Source organism: Sphaerodactylus townsendi, linkage group LG08 (assembly GCF_021028975.2).
Source record: "Sphaerodactylus townsendi isolate TG3544 linkage group LG08, MPM_Stown_v2.3, whole genome shotgun sequence".
In the NCBI taxonomy this organism is placed as follows: domain Eukaryota; kingdom Metazoa; phylum Chordata; class Lepidosauria; order Squamata; family Sphaerodactylidae; genus Sphaerodactylus; species Sphaerodactylus townsendi.
In genome coordinates this window covers 68755264-68777090 of record NC_059432.1, presented here as the reverse complement: position 1 = coordinate 68777090, position 21827 = coordinate 68755264, and the positions used below count along the sequence as shown (strand labels likewise).

Below are 21827 nucleotides of genomic sequence, written 5' to 3'. Positions count from 1 at the left end.
TACCAGTACTTAAAAACACCAGAATCAAATGCCAAGGGCATTCTATGTTAATGGTCAATGAACTACACCCAGATACAGGATTTGCATTCATTAATACTGTTGCTGCTGCAGGGAATGCAAATGTGAATACAAATGTAAATGGACTGAAAACCCCACCTGCAATACAATGCAGTTAACCACACCTTTGTATAGCAAGTTCCACCCAAACACTTACTGATTGGTTCCCCACCCAGGGACATGGACAATATATACCCCACTAAACATTCCCTTCTCACTGGACACAGCATATAACAGACTTCTCTCTGTGATACACTTCTGAAGATGCCAGCCACAGATGCAGGCAAAACGTTAGGAACAAGATCTACCAGACCACAGCCACACAGCCTGGAAATCCCACAACGACCTGTTCTATTCTTATTTATACTTCTTTAAAAATGCAATGATTGTATTATTTTCATCAGCTGTGCAACAATGGACTCATGGGACATCCCCACGTGTAATTTTTGCTTCAGTGAAAACTTCATTTTATCCCGCTTACTAACAAATTGTTTGGAGAAGGCTTAGTGATAAAGCCTTGATGAACTGGTGGTAAATTGCAGCACATGACCAGTAGAGGGCAAAACGTCTACACAACAGTGCAAAGACATTCCTTACTAAAGCACATGTACCCAGAGGCCTTATATGGGGCAACTATGGCAGAGACAGCAAGATTCAATAGAAACAAGAGTGTGGGTTTCCTATACACTGCTACCATTACAAATATGTAAGGCAGTCAAGTATGCTGAAATAGGGACTGGAATGTGCAGCAAGTAATCTGACTGCTGTATTGTAATAGACACAGATTTTGTCCTTTTGTCCTCGAAGACATGAAAACAGACAAAGATTGCTGTCATATGTATTAGCACAGTTTGGTTTTTAAGACACAGAAATAACAAAATAATACACATTTATTTGACTGCTCAAATTGGCTGGTATCCCTGATAACCATTATGGCTCCCTTAGATCATGTGAAAACGTGTACTGCTGTTAAGTGGATGCATCCTTCAGCAAAACAGTAACAGACTAATTCAGCTACCTCCCTGCATTCGTCACCTGTATATTTTGTCTACATCGAAAGTAATGAAATCTTTAAATGGAGACTATTACAAACCATAATGGCATCAACATACCTTTCACCACCAGCCCCATGATCAGTTCAAACTGACTCTGTCCAGCTGCGCATGATATAAGGCCAGACTGTGTGATCTGAGAGCAATTTGCCAGTATGGTCCCCAGTGGGTGGTAAAATGGTACAGAGTACATTAATTCTTGCAGGGTCCAGTCTTATATGTCATATCTTTGGGTCTTTTTTACTGGGCAGAACAACATATCTGCACTAAAGCAGAAGCACTTGGCCTAGAAATTATACCTCACAACTACTGTTGTGCACATAAGACAGTGCTAGATGTATTACCGCCTTGAACACACACACACACACCCTAAAATATGTTTTGATTTCAGCAGATATTCCTAGGGATTGAATTGGCTTTTCTTTAAAACAAATGTTTGAGGGTCGTCAATTCTAATCAGAAATAAAAGGGTGTAAGAAGAAAATGTCTTTTCTTCTTTTAAGCCGGCAGTTGTTTCCCATTTGGGCTTGTAGAAGTATGAATCTATTCTAAATGTATTTTATATGGACTCTGTTTTAACCACTGCCATGCAACTATTTCCAACCTTAAGGGCAGGGAATTCGTTTCACAGAATAAACTGCAAATGAATAGGGTTCTTTTATGTACTTGTATAATACATCAGAACTTTCCTATTTGTCAGAAAATATGAATCATATCTGAAGGAAGAAAACTGTTCCAGAACATAATTATACAGACAGTTGTCTTCAAAACATGAAATGAGCTCTGTACACTTAATTATTGTCGTTGACAGCTAACTGAAACATTACTGATTCAGGCTGTTTGTTTAAAAACTATCAGTCACAATTTAGTTAGTTTGTATCTCAAGTGCACCAAATAAATATAAAGCACACTAGTAATTAAGGTGGACCTGAGTGCTACTCTCAAAATCTTGCTCCCACCCCAGGATAAAACAGCTGAAGTGGTGTTCCAGGATTGCCATTCACTGTTTAAATCTAATTTCTACTTAAATACTGGTTGGTTGTCAAAATGGATGCAGAGGCTGTGTGAATACTGTATCAAACAGAACACAAGCAAAGTAATCAAACTCCAGCCAGCTACCATATCACATATTTAACATTGCTTCCATGTTCAATAGATATTTTCTCTCCCCACTGCCACCAAGCTCAACATTTGTCTCAGTTCCCCCCTCAGAACTGCGACATCCTTGTCGCAGTTATGAACTACACTTTTCTGCCGGAACAAGGTCGATACCGCTTCGAAGTGGGGAAGCATCGAAACGACACCTCATCCGTTCAACCAATCACGTGCCGCTTTTGTGGCATGCGCAGAACAGGAGAGTCGTGGTGGGCAGAAAGCGCATGTAACTATAAACTGTAAACTGTAAAAACAAAAAAGAGCACTCCCGTTTCCCCCCGTAACACAAGCGCCAATCATGATCGAGGAGCGAAACAGGCACCAAGATGATCCCACCCACTTAGCTCGGTTCCAGGGGGTCAACTCAGTTGCTGTGGGGACAGCCTGGAATCGCCCTCCACTGAAGGGAACCGAGTTGACCTTAGCTCCTTTCTGGAAATCTTTCCCTCACTTCTGGCAGTAGGGCTGGCCCACCCTACTGAATGTGTAAAATATCTGTTCCAGTCACAAACGACGTCTGAAATTTTGCAAGGGGCACAATCAACATTTATTTACCTTTCAATTCTACAAGGAGTTTTTCCAAATCGCCATCTTAAGAATGTAACGTAACTGGGTTGATGCCACTGTTTTGTCTTCTCTCTTTTACTTTTTTTTAAGCTTAGCCTCTACCTTGAGCAAAAGATTAGTGAAAATTGAAATCTGACTCATTAGTTTGTGATTTTTAACTTCTCCTGATAAAAGTATATTGTAACTATCCTGGGATTTTAAAAAATAGACTAATGCTGGGGGGGGGGGGAGGATCTGCCACTGGAAGCAGCACAGGGCTACGCTGGCAGATTTACCCTCCCCAGAGCACTTGTCCCCGCAGATAAACACATCTGCTGGTGAGTGGTCACTGTGCCCCTCCATGGTGGTGGGATATGGTGCTGAAGACCACACCAGCATCACTGCACCCCCACCACCACTGGCATAGCGGGGATGGTCCAGGGGCTTATCTGGGGGAGGAGCCAATACTAGTCAGCTTCCACCCGGCTGTTGCCCCTGATGCTCCAGCTGCTGGAGCTTGGGACTTATGCTTCCTTTTCAGTGGTTTAAGTCAATGGGGGCTTTCTGGCAGCAGGAAGGCTTTTCTTTGGTGTTTTTAGCTTCCCCATGTCACCAGAAAGCCTTCTTTGGAACAGTGGGCCAGCACAGCCATGAACTGTGTGCAGCCACTCAGCCTTTCAGATGAGACTATAACAGTGTAATACAAAGATGAAGGGCCAAGACCACTCAGAAGGCTGTGGGACCCTGGCCCTGGCATGAATTCCACTTATACTGGTCTAAGGGTCAATTATACTGGTATTTGGGAGTAGCTCAACACTTGGGGGCCAGCGCAGCTGAGGTGGGAAGCATTCCTCTAGTGGAAGAGCCCACATCAGTGCCAAAAGAGCTGTTTCCAAGGTGAGGCCAGCTTTAGTTGGCTTCCTGGGCCCTTTTGGCCCACCAAACTTACGCTGGCAAAAATGGTAGCACAACCCATTGAGCTTTAACGAAGGAAATGAGGAGTTTCGATGTGGGATTGCAGGCAGTATTGCAGAAAGCCTCGTAGAAGGCAGCGCGGCTGCACCATGGCTGTGCTGTCCCTGGTTGCAGCAAAACTACCCTCCCTTTCTAGATTGCACTACCAGTTGGTTGCCTACGTTAACTGTTCCATACTTTTTCTAGAATACATAGAAGATCTGGTTCTATACCTTCCACAAGCATACTTTCCTCATTCACCATGCAGCAAAATGATTGGTAATTAGATGCAGCAGCAATACAGGATGTGAAAGATATGCATTTTAACTAGAATTGCCAACTGTGGGTTGGGGAATTCTTGAAGATTTCTAAATTAAGAATGGGTGAGCTGGACTTGCAGAGGGAATGGACTTCATCAATGTATAATGCCATCACCCTTCAAAGCTGCCATTTTCTCCAGTGAGGCCAATCTCTTCATTCTGGAGATCAGTTGCAATTCTGGGAGATCTCCAGCCCCACCCGAAGGTTGGTAACATTGAACATTAAAGAAGACAACAAAAATGGCCAAGATGGGACTAGTTCAAGATTGGGAAGAAGTGTATGGGGACTCTTGCAAGTTGCAACCACAAGTGGGGTCTATTTATAAATTACTGGAATACGCAACCAGATTTTCTTAAATTGGACAGGGACTTCCTTTTTTATTTTTTGCAATAGTATGGAAAGGACTCACCAGTAATTGTATTTTGTTATATCTGGACCTTTGATTTTGTGTATATAAATTGGCTTACATAGGAATACCACCGCTGATAATAAGTAATATAGACTCTGATAGTAAAGAAGAAAGGATAAAAGCAAGGGTAGATAAAGGATAAAGGGTAGAAAGGATAAAAGCAAGGGTAGATAAAGTGATGGAAAAGGAGGCAAAGAATAGGTCAAAGGAAAGTGGTAGGGATGGGATAAGAACGAGGAGGAACATTTTGGAATGGTGATCATATACAGGAAGGAGGAACACCTCCCAGTCCAGGTCACACAGGCATTCAATGTGAGCCGTCTTTGGCAGTGATTCTGGAGAGCATGATGCTTCTCCCACCATGTCTTAATTCACAACTCTTTTTGCCAAGTTAAATATGAAACACAGAAAGGGCCAAGGAAAGGAAAGCTGAGATGGAAACAGTGTCACATCACTGAAAGCTTCACGCAAATTCTGAGAAGGGATATACTTTGTAGTGACTGTCTTGTCAACCTAATTATCTCACTATAGCCATTAATATGTAATGATCACTTTTTTTTTCTTTAGGCAGCTTTAGATAAGCTATTTTTTCCCTTGGCAAACTGACCAGGAAGCAGAGGTGGGGCTGCCATCCTAGCCCAGAAAGAGTGACGAAAACTGACATGAACTCTACGCTTCATTTTCATTATGTTCAATTAGTAGTGTTTGTTAAACCCTGGTTTAAAGACCTAGGCAGGAAAGCAATATTTTAGGATATATAGATTACGTGCGTCTACCTGGGGAGATAAATTTCCACAAGCTGCAGTAAGTAACCAGAAGTACCCTAACAAATGATTGCATCAGATTCACTGCCAAAATTAACTGCTGCTCTTTCCACAACTGTTCATGAAAGTGGGGAGGGTTCTATAGGAGGACCTTCCTGATTCTATCATTAGTTTTCTTCATTTGACTGGCTATTAGTATGCTGGATCTGCAACTACTCCCCTCACCATTGTATTTAATGGTCTGAAATGAATTTATGGCACAACTAAGTACATCAGAGTAGTCTTCCTTCTAGACTTCCACAAAATGACCACAAAAAGGATATTCCTGGGTCTTCACTGGTTCTTTATTTTCTTTGCTTGTTTTTAAAAGGCATACTTGCTTTCAGGGAACGTAATCTGAAGAGCAAGCTTAATTCAGGAGTACCACAAACTTACTGTAAATTGTTTTTCCCTGTTGTCAAAGCAAACACTTGTGGAAGGTTGTTATGGAGTACATAAATGGGCACATGAGCACTAGCAATATTAGGGACATTGCACTTGTTCTATTGGTCATTGCAAGCTTCATAAACAAGAGTGAGCTCTCTGTGATAGCAGAATGGTCCTATCTTTGTGAATAAATGTCAAGCTTGCAATATTTAGGAAATTCGTTCCACTTCTGTTTGTTTGTCCCAGAACCCCTGGACCTCGGAGAAAATTCAGGGTTGTATGCTGAGATATACACAGTTTGCCTAACTGTTAGGGATTATGGCTCATTGGTGAAACATCTGCTTGGCATGCAAGATGGTCCCACGTTCAATCAATCCCTGGCACCTCCAGTTTTAAAGGATCAGGTAGTACACATGACACTGCCTTATACTGAATCAGAGCATTGGCCCATCAAGCTCAGTTACTGTCTATTCAGACTGGATGTGGTTTTCTAGGAGGCACAGGCCTTTCACATCACCTTCTATTTGATCCTTCTAACTAGAGAGGCTGGCAGTTGAACCTGGGACTCTCTACATGGCAAGCAGAGATGCTCTCCCACTGAGCCATGGCCCCTCCCTAGCAGGTGATGTGAAAGGCTGTACCTGAGACCTTGAAGAGCTGCTACCAGTCTGAGTAAACAATGCTGATAGCTATAGACCAAGGGTCTGATCAATATAAGGCACTTTCATGTGCATTACACTCTTAAAATTTTTACAATATATCATAAATGCCTGTATAATTCAGGGGGAAGGCAATAAAACTATCTTTTGTTACTTGTCATGTCCACAAACTTCTTGACAAGGAACCCAACAATCTTATAAACAGCCACAGAGATAGAAGTTCCATTTTAAAATCACTGTGGGTCCCTGACTTGTTTCATAGCTATGATACAGCTACTAGTTTCCCTGCCTGACTCAGGCACTGCTTTCCAGACTCAAAACAAATGACTTATTCTTCTTGATTGGAACCCGCCCACTATCTTTTCTTTTACTTCACTTCTTACATTTGTTTCCTATCTTCCAGTTTCTGTACGATACAAAGCACAAAATTCTTGAGAGAGCAGCTAGATTAAATGCAAAAACTGTAGTGCACACCCTAACATCAGTTCTTCCTGCTTTCTTAAATTACAATTAGCTGAGGCACAACTTCAAGAGAGAAAGAAAGCAATTCTGAAACTTCACTAGGATAAGAAACCCAAATCACAATTTTACAGGCGGCTTCAATTCAGAGTATTCTCTGAATCTTCAGTACTTTATCTCCATTACTTTAATGGCACCTTTTCTATTGAGTTTGTAAGCAGAAATTATGGGATACAAAATCTATGCTTTAACAGATACGGAACATTATGTTTAGAAATAAGCTCCTAGCTCAGTTGGCTTTTCAGTTTCATCTTTTGTTACCTTCAACAAAAGGACAGTCATCAAAAGTTACAAAGAAGAATTAATACATCTGTGCGTAGCATCAAGTTATTCACAAAGGAACTAAGAAGACACAGATCTATTGGTCAAATACATACCGTGGCACAAAGCAATACAATTAAATGCAAATGTAAAAAAACAAGCAAGAAAAAACCAAAAATCAGCAATAATGGAATGGCAAACAATGGCACTGAGGTGCAACCACTCAGTTCTCTCTTTTCCCTGCTCCTCCGTTTGTGCGCTCTCCTCAAAATACTTGTTGTTTAGCATTACATTTGAACTGGGAAATTATGATTTATGCTTGCTCTCCAACCCTGGATTGCAAAATACGGTTTAAGCTGATTTGCAATCTTGATTTGGAGAGCAAGACCCAATCATGGATGGCTGGTTCAGATGAAACAGCAAACTACAGTTTGTGCTAAACAGGAAGTAGCTAACTGAATTGGGAGGAGAAATATGAACATACCCCAAATGCTAGCTAGCTTCATTCAAGAGGGCTACTGCTATTACTTTCATATTGAGAGATGTTGCCTCAGGGATCCCCAGCATGGTATGTGCAGTCTCTGTGTTGTCTGTCAACACCTTTTCTGGTACCCATCAAGTGTTTCTGGAAAGTGGGCAGAGCCAGGTAAGGCTTGTGTCTCAGGGCTTCTGACTGGCTGTACAGAGTGAAAGGCATCCTGTTCAACAGACTGCCTGCCTCAAATGCCGAGGAGTTACTAAACGAGTTGCACAGTCTCACTGCCTGATATTTTGTGGTTGGCTCTGCCTCCCACAGCAGCCATTTGGATGTTCCATCCACCACCCTGTGTCAATTTCAAAGGTACCCACAAAGGCTCAAAAAGGTTGGGGACCCCTTGGTTACATTTTCTTCTGGATTTTTATAACTTATTTCGAATTCTGGCATCTATGAACAATATAAGAACATAAGAAAGAGCCTGCTGGATCAGACCAGAGTCCATCTAGTCCAGCACTCTGCTACCCACAGTGGCCCACCAGATGCCTTTGGGAGCTCACTGTTCCTATAGTGGTTTCCAAATAATCAGATGCATTTAGTGAGACGTGACAGTTGCAAATAAAGGCACAATATGCTAGGAGTAATGTGGAGGGTTTGGACTTTTTGATGACTCTGCTTCTTCACAGTAATTCCACTATTGTATACTTCCTTCAGGCATTCATCTGCTTTTTACCAGACATGCACCAAATGGAATAGAATCATACCCACTGGCCAACACGTTCAGCCAAACATCTGTAACAAGCCCCTATGCATGTTCAAATGTACACACACAAATGTACCCTTCATAAGGACACTATGCCTGCAGAGAGCTTACTGCAGTTTACGGGAGAAATATACAATTTCAGAAAGGCCATCCCTTCCATATTTTATCTGTACTACAACAAAATAAAAGTGAGAGACCTTGCCTGGTTGTTTTACAGGTATACGTGTCTCAACCAAAATGTTATTAGTGCTGAAAAGCACACCGCTTATTTCTACCTCATGCCCTCAAGTTTATGAGCGGGGGCCCAGGTTGAGAAGAGTTTTCACTGTATGTCATTCCACAACATTCTGCACCAAAATAGCCCATGAGATAAAGCAGGTTATAAATATAATAAACAGAAGTCTTATCAACTTAACCAAATATATTTTAAATTAGTTTAAACATTCTGAGTCAGGTCAATTTAAGTCAGCTGCCTTCAACTTCACCTAAGCATTCATAAAAGGCTGTCAGGACTGAAAGCAGCTGTTATACACCTGCCCAGGATATTTTCATTTCTGTGATGCTACCATACTGTTCTTCCCAGAATCTCAAATTACAATTTTTGAAATGCCATACTGGGTTTCATGTTTTAATAAAATTAACTTAGAAGAAAACCCATCAAGTTTCACTTCCTCTACAGAACTGCACTGATTTAATGAACACTTTGAAATCAACAATTCATTGGTGCAAAACATATTACAGGCTTTATAAACCTACATTCATACAACACTTGCATAAAGCTGCTAAAGTTACCTGTTTTCTACCACGGAATTCCAGCCATGTTTGTGTACATCCAAAAACAAACATTTCACAGAACGAAAAACTGCGTAGTAAGACTAAAATTACCAGTCAACTGTGTTTGTGTACAAATATTATCTGACCCACTACAAAGTTTAGTAAGATGGTCTCTGCACCCACAAGACATTTAAACTTTTGATAAAAGCCATTGCAAAAAAAAAATGCTATTGGTGACTGCAAAAGAGACCTTAAAAAGAAACTTATCTTGTCAACTGATGCTTTAATGTGAAATGTGTGTTGGGTTAATACTTCCTACTCCTGGAACACTCTTCTGTCTACAAACATATGTTGCCACTCCAATTAGATAAATGTCTCTAGCGCCAGAATGACTGATACTACTTGTTGCTACTAATACTTATTAACAGACTGTTTCACTTTAATATTTAATTGACAGTTTGTATCATAATAGCTCATAACAGGTGGATCATCATTATTCATATTTTACAGATGGGAAGAGTAGAACCTGATAAACAGTTACTTGTCCAAGGCCTAAGAATAACTTTTAAGACACACAACTTTCAGTCCTGAACTAGATCTAGACTACAGTGCCCCTACTAGAGTTTCTCATATACTACCATCTCCAAAAATCAGCTGTCCCCAACTTTTTTGAGTCCGCGGGCATATTCAGAATATCAACATGGCATGGTGGTACAGCAACAAAATAGCTGCCACAGGAGCCAGACCCAGCCACAAAATGATTGCCACAGTTAACTTCAGCAACATGGTGCAAATCCTTGCGCAGTGGTGGCAGCTATTGCCAAAGCAACATTTTAAAAAGTCTGTACAGCCAATGAAATCTCCAATAGTCAATCAGAATCCTTGCGAGGCAAAAGCCCTACTTGGCTTCACCCCTTTCTAAAAACACTTGAGAGGGTGTCAGAAAAGGTTTTGGCGGGTATCATGACACCCAATGGGCACCAGGATGAAGACCCTAGTTCTAACTTTTTCTTAATCAGACACCTATCTACTCCATTTTGGCTAGCTAGCTAATCTACTGTAGGAGAAGCCCTCCAGGATTATGTGTGTTGTACAGAGCCTAGCATCCTTCTCTCCTATCAGCAGTCCTTTGTAAGTACCCATTATCAGTGGCCTGAAAACCAAGACAAACCCACAGCCAGAAAAACCACTCCAGCAAGAGAATCGGCCTGGACAACGGGAGGGGTTGCATTGTTTATTCAAATCAACGCACGTCGAAAGTGCTATCACCTCGTTAAGTCCACGCCATGCAACCAGAAGTTAAGTGCTGCAAACGTCTCGGGGCCACAAGTCCTATTTCAGGAAGGTGGCACCCACTCCTGCCACATTTCCCGGGGAGGGGAGTTGTTTGCGCGCATCTTGATTTCAACAACTGCCTGCAAGGTCGGATATGACTGAGGTGAAGTTGCGGGCGCCGGTCATCCTGGGTGACCGAACCCAGAAATAAGCAACCCGAGGAACAAATCCCCCGTTCCCATTTCTTCTCCGCTGCCCCACTTCCCCGAAGAAGCGCTGTTTCCCTTCCTGAGCCTCGGCTGTCACCTTCGTGGAGCCAGCTGAGCGCCCCGAAAGAGGTCAGCATTCTTGAAGCACCAGTGATTTCGACCCCGGCCGCTCCCTCTCCCCCCCCTCTCCGCCCCCTGCCCAAGCCCAAGCCCAGAGGCAGCGTGGTCCCCATCAGCCCGCTGCTGCCGCCTCATTCGCGCCAGTTTCTTGCTCAGCTCCTTGCGGGCAATGGATAGCAAAGGGCGCCTAAGGCGCAGCACCTACCCTCTCCCTCTTCCATTGCAGGGCGCTCTTCGGATTCTGCCCGCCGCCTCCTGCACCCTCTGGGTTGAAGGTGGCTCTGCCTCTTTTCCTCTCCCTTCCGCACAACGAAGGGGGCGCCCAAAGGACGCGTTGGAGAGAGAATGGGGAGGGGAGGAGAAAAGGAGGAGAAAAGCAGAGGCAGCGGCCGTGCCTTGCCTTGCCTTGCCAAGAGAGGGCCGGGCTGCTGCTGCTGCTGCTCCAGCAGAGCTCTGCCTAACTCCGAGGCGGGACCTTTTCATTTTAGAGCCAACTCTTCATAACTCTGCCTTCGGCCTCCCTGGACTGCTCGTGCATCAGGACCCAGGCCGGAGAAGGGTGCAATGGCTCTTCGTTCAAGCCAATCTTCCTCGACTGTCCCGACCGAGGGAGCGGCTACGGCCGTCGCCCCCTCGGGACCCGGGGAATCCGGCAGGCAGTTTCTTGTTGGAGTTCAGCCTCCTTCGGTGGGCGTTTAAAACAAAAGGCCAACGCCCTCCAGTGCAAAAATCGGGAGTTCGGCGTAAAACACCCTCTGCTGCAAAGGAAAGTTTTGCAAGGATTGGGATCGTTCTTGAAAGACCCAGAAAGGAAATCAGGGACCACATGACCGCGCGGCTTAAATCTAGCCTTTGTAATCTTCAGGTCTGGCGTATCTGAAATGCCAGCTGCCGTTTCCCGTCACTTTTGACTCCAGGGCTGTTTCAGTTCTTTTCCCGTACTAAAAACAGCCGCCTTGCTCGCTCTCACACCGCACCCATCTTGCGCTAATCGGCTCCGTCTCCAGTGGGTTGAAGTTGGCGCCTGGTTCGACTCAGTATTGTAGGCAGATGGAACAACGATTTTAACAGTACCCGGGATAACTTTGCGATCAAACATCCACGTCACTAGGACACTCATTTGTGAGCTGCCCTTACAGTGTGCCTGGCCAAAATGTGGTTTGCCACAAAGCACGCCGACACATGCACTCAATAACCTTATACAATTAATGGATTTTTAAAAATTCATATTAAAATAACATTTGGGCTACTGCCAGTTGCCACCAGGAGGTTGCTCTCTACTATTCAAAGTAGTAGTTGCCCCAAATAGTTTACATTTAATAATCTATTCAAATAATTTTTAAAATTAAAACATTGATGGGCTTAAGTCCAAGTTCAAAATTAAACAGAACAAGTTAGGCAGGTCCCATGTCCATTTCAGGGGCTTTTATAATTTTTTTTGTCAGGCAGTATTCATACCTAGGACACTGATTTCATCTCTGATCTCAGGTATAGCAAAATACTAGTTATGTGCCTGGAGTTCCCTGAGCGATAATGCAACATTACAATATTACTCTTAGTTGAATCCTGGAAATAAGTGGTGTCTGCAATATTTGTTTTATTTACAAATATTGAAGCAAGAGCACAGTAGAAGCAAACAGGAACTTTTGCAACAGGCTGCAAATCCCCACAGCTGTATCTAATGATGTCTGGGTTCTGTCAGTTTACAATTCTTTCTTCATCTCTGTCTCTTCCAATTCAAAATGCAAAACTCCCTCTGGCTGTTTCTCTGCCCTCATTTCTAGCTTCGAAGGATGGATTCCAAGCCATCAAGGAAAACATCTACGCTAATAAAGAAACACTATCCTTCCGATGGCTATAGCCATTCTTTCATCAAGTTTCTGATTTCTGTCAGATAACAATTTAGGAAAACCATAGTGCTCAAATGGAAAAACTCATAACACCATGATAGCTGCTTTTTATGAGATACTACATTTCAGGATTTTTTGCTTGTAGACTAATTCATGCCCTAGTCCTGGGATAGTAACAGTGGTAGTGGAAAGTGCCACCAAGTAGGGTTTTCCAAGTCAGAGACATTTGGAGGTGGTTTGCCACTGCCTTCCTCTGGGCAGACTCAGAGAGTTCTGAGATCTGTAACCAGCTCAAGGTCACCCAGCAGGCTTCAGGTGAAAGAGTGGAGAAGAGAACCTGGTTCTTCAGATTAGAGTCCAGCAGAGTGGCAAATCTGTTGGTGGGTGGCTGCCACACCCCTCCAAGCAGTGGCATAGTGGTTACAAGCAGGTGTACTCCTATTCCCTACTCTGCCACCTGAGCTGTGGAGTTTATCTGGGGAATTCAGATTAGCCTGTACACTCTAACACACGCCAGCTGGGTGACCTGGGGCTAGACACAAGTTCTTCTGAGCTCTCTGAGCCCCACTTACCTCACAGGGCGTTTGTTGTGAGGGGGAAGGGTAAGGAGTTTGTAAGTCCCTTTGAGTCTCCTATAGGAGAGAAAGGGGGATATAAATCCAACTCCTCCTCCTCCTCCTCCTCCTCCTCCTCCTCCTCCTCCTCCTCTTCTTCTTCTTCTTCTTCTTCTTCTTCTTCTTCTTCTTCTTCTTCTTCTTCTTCTTCTTCTTCTTCTTCTACAACAACAACAACAACAACAACAACAACAGCCAGACCCCAGGGTAGTGGGAGCATTCTGGAGGCATGACCTGGGGTGAAGCTGACCTGGCCTGCACCAGGAGCTTGGATGCTGCGCTGGGGGCTTGGACAAGCCACTCTTTTGAGTGGCATAAGTCCATAGAGTCTAATGGAGGGCTTTTTGGTGGAGAGGAGGCTTTTTTGTTTTTGGCCTCCCTTGCCTCCAATAAGCCCCCTTGGAGATGATGAGGCAGTGCCACAGCAGTGCTGCGTCTTGCCACCAGGGGCTCTGGATTGGGCTGCCCATATGATGTACTTGTTGCAGTCTCATGAGCTGCCAGAAATTGTGTTATGATATCGTAGAACATTATCTGGTCCATGCATACCAAACTATGACATTTCCAACCATCTTTAAAATTTCTATTGCCAGAGTATCCCAGCTATCTATTAACTGGTTCTCCACCAATTCAGGCATAGTAAAGCAGCATAGGGTATGCTTGTGCCAGTCTTATCAGTTGCTGGGAATTGCTACATGTCCAGATCTGGAACAAAATCTATTTCCATTATCAAAACATATCTCTCATGGATTTCAGAAAGCCCCAGTAGGCTTATTTTATAGTTCAGACATAGCAAAACTATGTGGTTGTACCAGTCTCATGCACTGTCAGACATTGTTGTATATCTGAAATGTACAGAGTCATCCTGACAAAAAGTCAGAAGAGTATTGAAGTCAATGGGCTTTTTTGCCATCAAGTCACAGTTGACTTATGGCAACCCTGTAGAATTTTCAAGGCAAGAGATACCAGAGGTGATTTGCCACTACTGATCTTAAACCAATGCTGGTTTTAGGAAAACAAGGGATCTCTAGTCCAGAAATGATAATGTGAGGAACACACATTTTTACTTAACAACCCTTGTATTCCTTGGAGGTCTCCCATTCAAATACTAGCCAGGGCCAGGACTGAGAGTGTATGACTAGCCCAAGGTCACCCAGCAAGCTTCCTAATGATCCTAACCAGGCCTATCAGCAGAAGCAAATCCCTTTTATTCAATAGGAGTTACTTCCTAGAAAGTGTTCTTGGGATAATAGCCTTAGGCTCATTCAGCACATGCAGAATAATGCACTTTCAAACTGCTTTCAGTGCTCGTTGAAGCTGTGCGGAATGGCAAAATCCACTTGCAAACAGTTGTGAAAGTGGTTTGAAAATGCATTATTTTGCGTGTGCGGAAGGGGCCTTAGAGAGGAATCTTAAAATACCTACTCAGAAGTAAGTTACATTTCATTCAATGGGATTTGTGAAAGGGTTTTTAGGGTAACAACTTTACAGTGCAATCCTAAACAAGGTGTCACTCTTCTGCGAATTCAGTAGGCTTGGAATAGTATAATAATGTTTTGGATTCTCCATTGGATTGCTCCTACCTGCGCTGTAATTTGCATCTCTGCTCCCAATGTTTCAAAAAAAGACAGCTGGCTTTTAAAAAGAATCATAAAGTATCAATGTCACTTACCTTTGTGGTAATATGAGTGTGTATAAAGTGTCATCAAGTCACACCAGCAAGGGATTTTCAAATCAAGTGAGTAGCAGAGGTGTTTTGCCATTGCTTTATTTTGCAGAAATTTCCTTTGTCGTTTCCCTTTCAAGTAGCAAACCTATTGAGTTTCCACGATCTGACAAGATTGGACGCTATACCATGCCGCCTTTCCTCCTTGTAATATATTCTCTAATTAATCTGCAGTAAAATTAAATAGCCAATATCTTGTTTGCATCATGAGTTCTGAACATGTCAGTATCTCCATCCTCAAATATTCTCTGTCTTCTTAGCCCAGGGTAACAAAAAGGTTAGCTGATTACAAAAATGATATGATGTATTTCTGCCAGTTTTACAGGTTATACCAGGAACATGATCATAAACTAATCCAGGTTTTAGCAAAACAAAATATCTCTAGTGCAGAAAGAATAATGTGAGGAACACATTATTAGAGGCTGTAAAAATTACTGCATGACTGGATCTTCTTACCAGTATCTTGGGCTGGTTTTGAAAATTTGTCAGGATTTCCCATATATTTAGAAGAAGAAGAGTTTGGATTTATATCCCCCCCCTTTCTCTCCTGTAGGAGACTCAAAGGGGCTTACAATCTCCTTGCCCTTCCCCCCTCACAACAAACACCCTGTGAGGTAGGTGGGGCTGAGAGAGCTCCAAGAAGCTGTCACTAGCCCAAGGTCACCCAGCTGGCGCGTGTGGGACTGTACAGGCTAATCTGAATTCCCCAGATAAGCCTCCACAGCTCAGGCGGCAGAGCTGGGAATCAAACCTGGTTCCTCCAGATTAGATACACGAGCTCTTAACCTCCTACGCCACTGCTGTATTCTTCATTTTAGGGGTCTATTACCATTTGGAGAACACTTAATTTATCTGCCTGGGTTCTGCAGCAAATCAATATGATATGTGATTTTCAAACAGCCTTGTTTATATCTGCTTTTTGGACATTAGCTTGTCTCCCTTTCAGGGATAGTAAAGGTGTATGTGAGGTTTGCTTTTAGGTTGCTTGTACCTTTATGATGAGTTTCTGTAAATTGTCCCGTGGCAGGAGCCCTATCTGGAATACAATCTGATATTCCAAGCTGTAGTACAAAAATCTGTTTTCTAACATCACAGCTTTTGAGAGGCACTATCGACTCAAGGATAACAAATCTAGATAGAATGTTATTGTGAAAGGCTTAGCGGTCATGAGAAATTGGTATGTGTCAGTATCACTCATCTGAAGCACAACTGTCCTCCTGATGTGGATGAAACACAGTGGCTGATTTCTTATGCCATCAATTGTGGGAATTAGAAGCTACACTGAATCTTTTCTTTTGGTGTGTTGACATTTTTTGACAAGGCAACAGAAGGAAATGTAGGAAAGGAACTTTTACAGTATTTCATACAATTGTTTACTTAGAAACAGGTCCTACTGAGTTCAGTGTGACATACTTCTCAGGAAGTGGCTATAGGACTGTATTTAAAATGCCAATGAACTTCTTTTATGGTATTTCTTCACATGCATATGAACATTTTAAATGTTGGATAAAAATGGGAGAGGGCCAGTATTAAGTCAAATGTACATTATCTCCAATATAGGTGATACAATTGCATTTCTTGTGTAGTAAATGCAGCTTTTGATGAGCAAAAACTCTTAAAATGATAAGAATTAGTTAGATTGCACAACATAGGCACTAGCACAAAATGTTATAGAATGGAACGTGAATGCTTTCTCACAAAAAGTAAACTTAAAATAGTATCCCTCATTTCTTATATTGGAGGAAAAATTAATCCTAGGAAATACCATAATTGTGAAAGAGATCCTTTCATTTATATTTGATAAATTCATTTTAGCTAATTGACATTTCTGTGAAACTCCATTATCTAGATAAATATTACCAACTCAGTCATGTGCAAGTACCAGTGTATGATTTAACATTACCATCTGATTGTTATAGACTCATAAGTTATAATGCTAGGATCTTCTGGTGATCACTCTGTTTTCTCAGAAATGGATCATTATGCTTTCTCAGAGTAGCTGGTTACCAATTGATCTTTGCTGGGTGGAAGTTTGCTGCACTTGGAGAATTCTTGGAGAATCTAAATAGTCAAGAGTGCCTTGATCTGTAAATACTGAAATCTGTGGATTGGAGACACTTATGTAGAAGAAATGTTTTTCAACAAATATGGACGATCTGCCAGGTTTGTAGAAAAACCTAAAAACTTGGAGAAAAATTGTATGGGTATAAGTTTCCCCAGAGGAGCATTATCTGTACAGGTGCAGACAGCACTTCTCTGGTATATGGGTGAGAGGGAGGCATTATAGGTAGGATGGCTGGTAAATGAGCTGGGGAGGATGGGAGCACTGGGAGAGGGGGAAAGACAGATCCCCATTGCAGTGGGTGAGGGGAAGCCATAACACCATATTTCTGGGCCAAGAGAGGAGCAGTTTAATGTAGCAAAATGTAAATTGATGCACATAGGGGCAAAAAATCCAAACTTCACATACACGCTACAGGGGTCAGTGCTATCAGTCACAGACCAGGAAAGGGATTTGGGCGTCTTAGTTGATAGTTCCATGGGAATGTCAACTCAATGCATGGCAGTTGTGAAAAAGGCAAACTCTATGCTGGGGATAATTAGGAATGGAATTGATAATAAAACTGTAAAGACTGTCATGCCCTTATATAAAGCAGTGGTGTGACCATACTTGGAGTACTGTATTCAGTTCTGGTCACCACATCTCAAAAAGGATATCGAAGAGATAGAAAAAGTGCAGAGAAGGGAAACGAGGATGATTGAGGGACTGGAGCACCTTCCTTATGAGGAGAGGCTGCAGCGTTTGGGACTCTTTAGTTTGGAGAGGAGATGTCTGAGGGGGATACGATTGAAGTCTATATAATTATGCATGGGGTAGAAAATGTCGACAGAGAATTTTTTCTCTCTTTCTCACAATACTAGAACTAGGGGGCATACATTGAAAATGATGGGGGGAAGAATTAGGACTAATAAAAGGAAACATTTCTTCACACAACACGTGATTGGTGTTTGGAATATGCTGCCACAGGAGGTGGTGATGGCCACTAACCTGGATAGCTTTAAGAGGGGCTTGGACAGATTTATGGAGGAGAAGTCGATCTCTGGCTACCAATCTTGATCCTTCTTGATCTGAGATTGCAAATGCCTTAGCAGACCAGGTGCTTGGGAGGAGGAGGAGGAGGAGCAGCAGCAGCAGCAGCACCACCACCACCACAACATTGCTTTCACATCCTGCATGTGAGCTCCCAAAGGCATCTGGTGGGCCACTGTGAGTAGCAGAGTGCTGGACTAGATCAGGGGTAGGGAACCTGCGGCTCTCCAGATGTTCAGGAACTACAATTCCCATCAGCCCCTTTCAGCATGGCCAATTGGCCATGCTGAAAGGGGCTGATGGGAATTGTAGTTCCTGAACATCTGGAGAGCCGCAGGTTCCCTTCCCCTGGACTAGATGGACTCTGGTCTGATCCAGCAGGTTCTTTCTTATGTTCAGTTGCCATTGCTCTGGAGTTGAGTTTGCCCCTCCCAACCATTGCTGCTGTGCCCCCAGGCACAACTTCCAGAGCTGCTGTGAGACTGGGGCAGCCTCCAGCATCACTACTGTGTCCCACAGGCTTGGCACAGCTCTCTGTCCTGCCACCAGCACCCAGCATTGATGACGCCACTCTTGGGGCCAACACAGCTCCCAACATCACCTCTGTAGGCCCCAGGCCTGGCACAACATACCAACTTGTGCTTGTTCTGCCCTTGTGCCTGGTCTGGCTTGCTGATGCTGCCCTTGAACCCAGCATGGCCCCCTTCATTGTGCTACAGCCCCAGATATGGCACAGCTCTCAGCCTTGCTGCTGCTATTACCATGACTGCCACTGCTCCTGTGCCCAGTGTGGCTACTGGTGTCACCATCGCAGCCCCTGATGTCATTGCTGTGACTCCAAGTGTCACTGCCACAGGTCCCAGGCCCAGCATACCTCACTGCTGATGACTTGGACCCAGCAAGGCTCCCAGTATAGCTGCCACAACTCCCAAACTCAGCATGGTTTTCCAGCTTGCCATCACCGTCCCTGAGCCTAATGAAGCTCTTAGCATTGCTGCTACAGCTGCATGTGTTATTTTTGTGTAATGTCCCTTTCTTTTGCAACCTCACTGACCCGGGTGGGTGGATGGTACATGGCTATAATCCTTGGGTCCAATTCTCAGAGCTGCCTTGTATGCATATATGAAGTATGAGGGCACCAGGTTGTGCAAGGCTTTAAAGGCAAACAGCAGTACTATGTACTAAGAACAGAAGTAGTGTAGCAGCCCATGAAGTGAACTTAAACCCAGTGTAGTCTGTTCAGAAAGTGGTTCATAGCCTGGTTCATGTGAACGTTTGAAGCATGGTGAGTGGTGGACACAGAATGATGGAGATTAGAGAGTAGGCAGACCACTGGACAGAGGATGAATGTAGGGGGTGCACAGAGCAGTGAAGACTGGGATGGGGGAAAGGGGAGGAAGGAAAGGCAGGGGAGTGAGATTCCCTGCTGCAAGTTCCTTGCTGTATCCATATATTTCTAACAATCTGCTGCCACAGTTGTGCCCTGTCTATACCCTGGAGGGACTGGGTGTCCTGGCAAAGCAGTATACTAGATGTTGAGAATGGGGCTGCCAGTATCCCTGTCCCCCTCCCACTTCAGAGGCAGCTCTCCCAGGTACATTTTTCTCCATGGCATGGCACTGAATGGACCTGGCTTGAGTTTCCCCTTTATGCACATCCCCCTAACCTCAGGATCCTGCATTGTCAGGGTGGTGTCTGGGCTCATACAAGAGAAAGAGAAGAAGGCAGGTACCCTGGGCCAAGGCAGTTGGATTCCTGCACCTGCTCACCTGTCACTGAATGGTCAACTCACCAGTTTTGAGGATCTGTTGATAGGATGTTGATATGAGATATATTCTTAAATGAGACATGCTCCCCCTTCCCCTGGTTGGGTATTAGCACTAAGTTGTCATAAGTGTTGCCATTAAAGTACAATGCTGTGTGCTATGTGCACCGCAGAGACCTCTAAGATACATTTTTGTGTCACACACTGTGCCTACAGAACTATGGGCATTCTGGCTAGGGTTTATGTAGTGTTGGGGGGTGGGCTGTGATTGGTTATAGGGAAGGAGGTTTGGCCACAGCTAAGAAAGGGGATGATTGATTGCTGTAGTCGGTATCCTGCACTCCATTGGAGTTTCTGTGCAGGGTCATACCTTGGGAGATAAGGAATGGCATTGTATAGGGCAATCTTGTTGGATCCAAGAAGCTAGGGTGGGTTGGTGCACGCACGCACGCCACACACAATGTGGGTGTTGGCTTTTTCCATTATATGGGTGCTCATGGGCTATGTGTCATCGTTTTGGATGGTATAGTTTTCTGCTGTTTTGGGGGGTGTTTCCAGGCTGGGGTAGCTTAGGGAGCCAACTAACTCCTGCCACACACCTGGGTAAGTCACAAACTCCAATAAAGCTGTTGATCCCACAGTTACTCAGGCAGGACTGAAACTATTTATGGAGGTGAGTGCATGCAGTTGTAACCAAACGCAGAATCCTTCAGGAATTATAGCATGGCTTAGTCCAGCATTCTGCACAACCTCACAATGGATCTTTGTCATCACAAGTCTTGTGGGTGGAGGAGAGGTCCTGGGCAGCCAACCAGACCCTCCATTACCAAATCTCAGCCTCAGTCTAGGTTCTTTGTCACTTTCACTCCAGAGCCCCTGTGGGTGCCCATGAGATCTTTGCTGATAGGTTCTACTGTGACCTGCATGTCTGGCTCCTGTTCAAGAACTATTTGGGTTTCTACTGCCATGGTCTCAGCAGATTGCCTATCTGTGTCCTGGGTGTTTGAGGGCCCAGGAACTGTGGGATCTTCTGAGATTCTCATCTCCATGGGATGAATTGCTACAACCTCTTTGTCTTCAGAAGAAGACTCATCTGGCCTAACTACAGTGCCTGGCCAGGTTGTAGTGCTCTGTCAACGCAACTTGGAGATATGCTGGTGTAGTGCCTAGTCTACTGTTTTTGCACTTTACATCACGACTGCCCTGTTAGGCCCCTTGCGCACATTGCAGAATAATGCACTTTCAGTGAACAATGAAAACAGATTTTACTGGCAACATTAGCAAAATCCACTTTCAAACAATTGTGGATTGAATGTGCATCATTCTGCATGTGCAGAAGAGACCTTAGTGTACTAATTGCTTTACATTCTGTGTATGTCCTCACAACAGCTTCATATGGTAGGTTAGGCTGGTAAAAGGTAGTGACTTTCAGTGTCCCACATGGTGAGATGAATGACAAGGTGACTAGGATTTTAGGTGGAACACTCACAACCCATCACAACTATCAAAAGAGCTTGTCTGAAAAACTGGAGGCTTTGTTCTCTAAATTGATTATCAGCATTGTCAGCAATGGAGCATCTTTTTTTACTTTGTTTCCTCTGTGTTTCTTAAAACATGTTGAGCTGAATAACTAGATATAATTTGTTATGCGGCTTACTAAGCAACACAACCACATAACTGTATGTATTGTTGAAAATGACTGAAATTTCTTCACAAAGAAATTTCAACACTGTCATATTTTGGAATACAACCCCCTCCCCCTCCCTTTTCCTTATCACAAGTAGATCTTGAGATTGGTTTCCTCATTGGTAAATCGAATAGTGCCATTTTTAAAATAATATATGGATTTTAAAATTGTTTATTTATCAAATTGTATATGTATTTAAACAGTCTCTGTTGTTTTTATACTGTTGTAAGCTGCCTCACATCCGGCTTGTGGCTGGGGAAGTGTGGGATAGAAATCAAAAGTAAAGAAGTATGTCTTCAGTTAGATATCTTCTGTACCAGGGCATGTATTTCAGTTTGGAAAGAACAGTATTTTC

The 21827-nt window shown here is 43.5% G+C and overlaps 1 protein-coding gene across 1 annotated transcript in view; it reads right to left on the bottom strand.

Annotated features, from left to right (window-relative positions):
• Window positions 1-11404, bottom strand: part of PPP2R3A (protein phosphatase 2 regulatory subunit B''alpha) — a 47639-nt gene extending 36235 nt beyond the window's left edge. Inside the window, exon 1 of the mRNA XM_048505932.1 lies at window positions 10945-11404. The gene's annotated coding sequence lies outside the window, so the exon portion shown is untranslated. The remainder of the gene's footprint in view (window positions 1-10944) is intronic.
• Window positions 11405-21827: the final 10423 nt, after the last annotated feature.